The sequence below is a fragment of the Lactuca saligna genome, chromosome 4, assembly GCF_052625555.1.
Source record: "Lactuca saligna cultivar CGN05327 chromosome 4, ASM5262555v1, whole genome shotgun sequence".
Lineage (NCBI taxonomy): Eukaryota > Viridiplantae > Streptophyta > Magnoliopsida > Asterales > Asteraceae > Lactuca > Lactuca saligna.
The window spans coordinates 113,290,235-113,297,109 of NC_136420.1; positions in this window are offsets into that span (position 1 = coordinate 113,290,235).

The following is a 6,875-nucleotide window of genomic DNA, read 5'->3' on the forward strand; positions in this document are numbered from 1 at the left end:
GTTGAGAATCTGGCTGAGCTAAATCTAACCGGTAGGCCACCCTGCCTACCCTGGCGATCACATGGAATGGTCCAATATACCAAGGACCTAATTTTCCCCTTTTTGTGAAGCATATCACACCTATCTAGGGTAAGACCTTCAGTAGCACCATATCACCGACCTGAAACTTCAACTCTCATTAACGCCAGTCGGTATAACTCTTCTACCGACTCTGAGCGGTCTACAGTCTCTGTCTAATCTGTTGGATAAGCTCCATGGTCTGGAGGACTATTTCAGTCCTTCCCATGGCTCTGTGACCAACCTCTCCCTAACAAACTAAGATGCGAGATCTCCAACCATACAAGAGCTCAAAAAGTGGGGCACCAATGCTGGAGTAGTAGATGTTGTAGTAGGATAGCTCCGTAAGAGGTAGGTAGGAATCCCAATTCCCACTAAAATCTATGACATGAGTCTGAAACATATTCTCAAGTTTCTGGATGGTATGATTACCCAGTTCCTCGTGGAACTTTTGCCAATATCGGGAAGTGAACTGAACATCTCGGTCTCATACAATGGAGACCGGAACCCCATGACGAGCAACAATCTCCCAAACATGCACATCGGCCAACTTTTCGGCCAAGCAACTCTCCAGGGTGGCCAAAAAGTGGGCACTCTCAGTCAATCAATTCACGATGACCCATATAGCATCAAACCCCTTGGCAGTCTTCGGTAACTTGGTGATAAAGTTCATGGTGATATGTTCCCTCTTCCACATGGAACCTCCAAAGGCTGCAACTTTCCATGCGGCCTCTGATGCTCATCCTTGACCATCCTACATGTCAAGCACCTCTCCACATACTAGGCTATCTCCTTCATCATACATGGCCGCCAGTAACTTAGCCTCAAATCCTGATACATATCGGTGGCCCCAGGGTGTATCGAAAAGCAATACTTATGAGCTTCCTCCAAAACTATCTGCCTAATCCTACCAGAGACTGGAACTTAAACCTGACCGCATCGGGTCAACAATCCCCGACTATCGGTGACAAATCTATCAATCTCTCCCCTGATCTTCTCCTGCTTCCAATTCTCCTTCTTGACTCCCTATGCATGTGCCCCTCTGATCAAATCCAAAAATGAAGAATTAATGGATATCCTCATACACATCTCCCCAGCTGAAGATCCCGCCGACTTGCGGCTCAAAGCATCCGCGACTACATTCGCTTTACCCAGATGGTAAAGGATCTCATAGTCATAATCCTTAACCATGTTAAGCCATCTGTACTGCCTCTTGTTCAAGTTTGGCTGGTCCATAAGATATCACAAACTCTTGTGATCCGTATAAACGGCACAACGGACCCCATACATATAATGTCACCAAATCTTGAGAGCGAATACCACTTCCCCCAACTCTAGGTCATGAGTAGGATATCGTGCCTCACGAGACTTCAGGTGCCGAGCAACATAAGTAATCACTCGTCCCTTCTTTATAAGGACTACCCCCAAACTCGTTTTAGATGCATCACAAAATACCACGAAATCTTCGACATCCTCTAGAAGGGTCAATACCAGGGCCTCACATATCCTCTACCGCAGTGTATCAAATGTCGTCTACTGCTCAAGGTCCCATCGAAAATCCACTACCTTCCTCATCAGGCGAGTGAGGGGTATAATGATCTTAGAGAAATCTTGGATAAACCTCTGATAATATCCCGCCAAACCTAAGAAACTCCTGATCTCCGAAGGATATTTCGGAACCTCCCACTACGTCACGGCCTCAATCTTGGCTGGATCGACCAAAATCCCATTTTGGTTAATGATATGTCCCAGGAAATGGAACTATCATAACCAAAACACATACTTTGAGAACTTGGAATACATCCATTATCTCCTCAACACTCCTAAAAGCTCTCTAAGGTGCTCCTCGTGCTGATCTCTGGTCTTGGAATATACTAAGATATCATCAGTCAAAACAATATATGATCGATTGAGCATCAACCTGCATACCTGATTCATTAATTCTATAAGCACCACGTCAAATGGAATCATCACCGAACTCATAATGCCCATAACGAGTCTGAAATGTTTTCTTATCCATATCCTCTTCACGCACCCTCACCTGATGATACCTGGACCTCAGATCGATCTTGGAGAACCATGATGTACCCTGCAAATGATCAAAGAGGTCTTCAATCCGCTGAAGGGGATAATGGTTCTTCGCCGTAAACTTGTTTGACTCCTAGTAATCATTGCACATTCAGTGTGAACCATCCCTCTTGAAAAACAATACCAATGGTCCCTACAGCGAACTACTCAGTCTGATGAATTGCTTGCTTAACAGCTCCTGAATCTGAGAGGACAACTCCTGTATCTCAGGTGGTGCCAACTGGTACAGTGCCTTGGTAATCGAAGTCGCATATAACACTAGATTAATCCTGAACTCCACCTGCCTCTCAATAGGCACACCGGGTAACTCCTCCAGAAACACATCAGCAAACTCCCTGAGAACCGGCACATTTGAAACCGAGACCTGCTCTCCAACCCAAGTATCAACCATATTGGCAAGATAATCCATACACCCATGCTGAATATACTGTCGAGCCCCGGCCAACAAACAAAACCCTAATCTAACCCTAGTACCCTCTACATAGATGACCAGTTCTCCCCCATGTTGGGTTCCAACTACCACTAACTGACCCTCGCAGTCAATCATAGCACCAAACTTGCTTAGTCAATCCATCCCTACTATCATACCTATATCCCTATGGGAATAGGAATCAAATCAATCAGATAACACACCCTGAAAATCTCCAAGATACAAACCTGATACACTCTGGATGCATAAATTCCATATTTTTTGGTTATAGAAACTTACAGCAGACACTCCAACTCAGTAAGGGTCATATCAAAATCCCTATTAAATATCAAGACACGAAGGACTGACTCGTGCCCAAGTCGAATAACATAAGAGTAGGAAAAGAATTCACTAAGAATGTACCTATCAGAAACATAAAAATTAGCATACCATAAAATAATCGACATAATAATAAATAGAAACATACTGGTAATGACGTCTGGCGCCACCCTGGCCTCTTCTGCCATTATCTGAAAAGCACGACCTCGAGCTCACAGGGGCTCCGTCCTGCCCTAGCTCCCATCTGTGATCCTAAGAGCAGTCGACACCGGAGCCTTTACCGATCTAGTAGTAAGCAAATGGCAGTGGGCCTTCACATGGCCCACTGGGTCATAGTGATAGAAAATCTTGGTGCTCGGTACTAGAGCCTGTTAATGGCAGTCCTTGGCATAATGCCCCTTCTTGCCACATTTTTGCAACTAGATGAAGATCGACAGATACCCTCATGAACCTTGCCGAACTTACCACAAGTATGGACCCTCTAGCCTCCAGACCTTGAATCAGTGAGCTTAAACAGCTTCACCGAATGTTGTGTCTAAACTGGGTCCTGCCTCTGCTCTCTCACCTGAAGCTCCATCTTAATCTACCGCCTCCTGGCAGCCTCATGCAACTCCGCAAGTGTACCATAGCATCATATGGATACGAACTAGCAGATATCCTTCTTGATCACGCTCAAGTATCGGGTCATCTGAGCTTTCTCATAAGCAGCACTCTCATGAAAAAATAAAGCTCTCTTTGTAAATATCTTGGTGATCTCAGTCACCGACTCAGTCCCCTTCCTCGGGTCTAAATACTCCTAAGCCATACTCTCCTGCTCCACCAATAGAACACATCTCAAGCAGAACATCTCAGAGAATTGTTCCCAAGTTACGACAGCCATCTGGTCTAGAGTGTACGAGCTAGTCATCAATCTCCACCAATCCTTCACTCCAGACTAATGAAGGTTCAAAGTGCACTTCAACTTCTGGTCAGCTGGGCAGGCACAACTAATGAAACATCCCACAACATCTGACAACCACCTTATAGCAATAATTAGATCCTAAACCACCATCAAACACAAGGGGCTTTGTATTGTCGAAGTCCCAGTACTGGAAGGCTCTCCCCATGCCAATCCCTGCAGCAATGACAACCATCGTAACTGCAGCAGTAGCAATCTCAGAAAGTGCAGCGTATCAGTCATCAAAGAACTCCATCATGGTGGTCTTTATAGACCCAAACAACTCTGATATCTACCTTGGGATAATAGAAACGACCTCATCATGAATCATCTCCCTAACCTGATCCTCAGTTAACCCGGTCCTATCCTGGCCACTCGCTCCGGCTCCTGATCCAGATCCTGAATCAAATCGCCTCATAAGAACCATACTAAAAAATAAATCACAAAATATCAGATGAGGTGTAAATCATACCATATGAGCTATTCCAAATAGCAACCCCTGGGGGTTGTGACTTCCCTATTACACGCATGAGTCCTGCGCTTCCGGTAGTACGGGCCCATACTACCTTCCATACCTACTCGTATTTGTCGCAGAAGATCATCACAAAAACCCTAACAACACACACTAGAATATGAATTCATCCTATTATTACTTCCTAAAGAAAGGCTAAACATTCCTCAACTGGCCGACTGACCCCACATAACTAATCAATGAAACTTCCACTAGCCTTGCAACACTTGTGTATGCTAATCATACATAATACTAGATCCTATACACAATTGAATATTTGATTCTACCCTAAGCCCTTCATCAAACAAGAATAGGAAATAAGGCTAAAGCAAGCATTCTCAAGCTATAGAATCTTAGTTATGCACAACTATGATATATATACTAAGAAACTACAGTAATGATTTCAATTCCATACAAGAAAGAAAAACTAGGATATTAGGCATCAATTATCAGGCAATTCAATCATGCAATTCTTGAAGATCCCTACCCTATTACTAGCATGATATTCTATTATAAACATAATAGCAAATAACAGTGTGCGTAATTTGGGGTATACATTCTTGCTTCGGATCATCGTACACATCTCATCATTCCTTGTTTACTTTTAAAAACAATTGTTGAAAAAACAGTTTAAAAACTTTTGCAATTCCCTAGTTTGAGACTGGATTCACACGAATACTTATCCAATTCATTCAAACTAAGGCTCTTATACCAACTTGTAATACATAAAAATCACAAAAATATAAAAATTTCAAAAATCAACCATTCATCGTCATTCTTTACAAAATAGGCATTTTTTCAAAGTATTATTTCAAATCAGAGTTTTTCCCTAAGATCCAATGACAAAATAAGAAGTTGTGTACGATCACATCTTCACCTTCGCATGATCCTCAAAAGTACCTAAAACCACAAACTAAAATTGTAAGCCAAATCTTGGTGAGTTCCCCTAAAGTACCACCACCTAAACATATAATCAAATATATATCGTGTCCACAACCTCCTGGTTGGATTACCCTTGGCACACAACTTATGGTTGGAATGCCCCGGTCAGTTGACTTACAAACAAAGCAGATAATCATATAACTAGTTAATAAAAAACATACATCTAACATCAGATAATCATATAATCAGTAAACAAACTAGCAGGCAGATCTATAGATCACTATTATATAGAAATATCCTATCTACTAGGATACATAACTAAAGGGGTCGACATTGGTGCCTTCGACCCACAAGAACAGTGAGGAAACTCACCTCACAGTCTAACGAAAAGTTGAATAAGATACTGCTCAAAATACCGTCTCTACAGGTCACCTATTCAACAGATAGAGACCAAGGCTTAACTATAGCTCAAAATACCCTTAAGTCAAACTTAGTCAACCGAGGTCAAAGTCAAAGTTAAAGTCAATGGGTCAACGAGTCCACTTGGTCCACTCAGCTTAGTATGTGGGGGTTTACTCAACTCCTACATTGGGCGTAATCCTACCTTGACAAGAGTCGAGAGTTTAACTGCATACGAGCAGTGTACGTTGTGGTACGCAGGATGTACACCCATAATCTTCTTTTCTCAATAACAGCTTAATGAATTAAGCTCTTACATCCAAAATTCATATCAAATGCTAAAATACCACTAACAGTCATAAAGTTTCCAACTTTATGACTTTGCATGTCCATTAAGAGCTTAATACACAAAATCCTAACATCTTATTTCCTTAAGACCTTCTAGAGCACGCATGGAGAAAAACTATGCATCAAGACCACATTTTTAAGACTCAAGACCCCTCATAAGTTCTGAAAGAATGACTTATTTGGATAATAACATGCCATGCTTAAGAGTCACCATATTTGTTACAAAAAGTGCCCTAAATGATAAAATGGCTAGATCTACAAGGTAGAGTGATCAAGATATGGACTTTTTATCTCATGGAGGTTGCTAGCAAGGTGATAATCTCATATATAAGTTGCTTCCAAGCTCCAAGCTCTTATCACCACCTTCTACTTCTTCAAGAATGCCACAAAACACAAAGATAAGCTCAAGATGCACTCTTCTCATTTAGGGTTAGCTTAGGAGTCATTTTTCTCAGATGGAGGCTGGTGAGGAATGAGAAATGAGAGATAATGATGCTTAAATATGTATAAAATCGTAAAAATTAGTATTTGAAGGTTAACCACGTACACTCTGCGTATGAGGTGTACAACCAACGTAAAAGGGTCCGCCCTAGTACGCCTAGAGCACACAACATACGCTCAGCATACTAATCCTGGCCAAAATTACCAAAATGCCATTGTGGGTTGTTCTTGCAATCTTTTCAAACCCAAGAATCAAAATGCAATGTTCTTTCATACTCAAGGTTAAAATTAAAAATACCTCATCATAATGATGTTACAGTTTTTGGGTTATGTGCTTGTCATGAAATGCATTTTTCTTCTCTTTTCACCTTTTGAACCTTATAATTATCTTCCTCTTGACCACTTCCATCATTAGAGGATTCAATCTTCTTTGAGCCTCTCTCCTAGGTTTGAAATCATCTTCC